Source organism: Chrysochloris asiatica, unplaced genomic scaffold (assembly GCF_000296735.1).
Source record: "Chrysochloris asiatica unplaced genomic scaffold, ChrAsi1.0 scaffold00033, whole genome shotgun sequence".
NCBI lineage: Eukaryota > Metazoa > Chordata > Mammalia > Afrosoricida > Chrysochloridae > Chrysochloris > Chrysochloris asiatica.
This window is the reverse complement of record NW_006408551.1, coordinates 15143441-15144245: the sequence shown is the minus strand read 5'-3', so window position 1 is coordinate 15144245 and position 805 is coordinate 15143441. Positions and strand designations below refer to the sequence as shown.

The window sequence follows — 805 nt, the reverse complement described above, 5'->3', positions numbered from 1 at the left end:
CTTGTTCTAGTTAAACTTTGTCCTCAGTAAACTCTGCAGATGCTTCTGGATGCCCTCCCAAAAGGAAAAACAAATCAGATACATTTATTACACTCTGAGCTAAATAGATCCAAATGTTTTCATCCCGTTGAAAGTATTAGTGTCTTGTGAGAGTCCCATTGTGTCCAAGTTTTGAGTCCAGCTAACTTGACAGCTGACGGGGAGGCTAGAAGGACTTCCAAGGTCCAGTCCACTTTTTCCTAACTGGTTTTCAGGTCCGTCTTTCTATGTTCTGAGCAGAATATGATCTTCAGGCTAGAAGGGGTTAGATTATCTGTAGGGAAGGAAGCAGAACTGGGAAGAGCAATTTTACAAATAATAGAAAGTGTGTGGTGGAGGTGTTGCGCATACCGCTGCACCTTCAAATCTTGGTTGAGGTCGAGGGTTGAGGGAAGCTGCCTGGGAAGTTTACTGTATACAACTTTATAAGGGCTCAATTTAAGCCTGCTTCTAGGGGCTACCTGAATTCAAACCAGGGCTAAGGCAACACCTGGTCCCAATGTAGATAAATTTCCTGACAGTTTTGTCATTTGTCTCTTTAGAGTATGGTTCATTCTCTCGAACCTCCATGTTGAATGCAATCTCCATTTTATCTGTAGGTGTTGCTGCTCCGTTGTTACTATGGACACTTTTGGAAGTCCAAACTTGGAGTTAATCTCTTTCAAGAGGATTTCACTATTTCTGAAGTTCTTAGTTCTGGTGGGGGAAAACCTCTACCCAACCAGAAAAGATGTCTATAAAAACAAAACCAGTAAATATTTAATTC

The 805-nt window shown here is 41.5% G+C and overlaps 1 pseudogene; it reads right to left on the bottom strand.

Moving 5' to 3' along the window:
• Positions 1-239: 239 nt before the first annotated feature.
• The window catches only part of LOC102815534, a 10232-nt pseudogene continuing 9666 nt past the window's right edge, over positions 240-805 (bottom strand).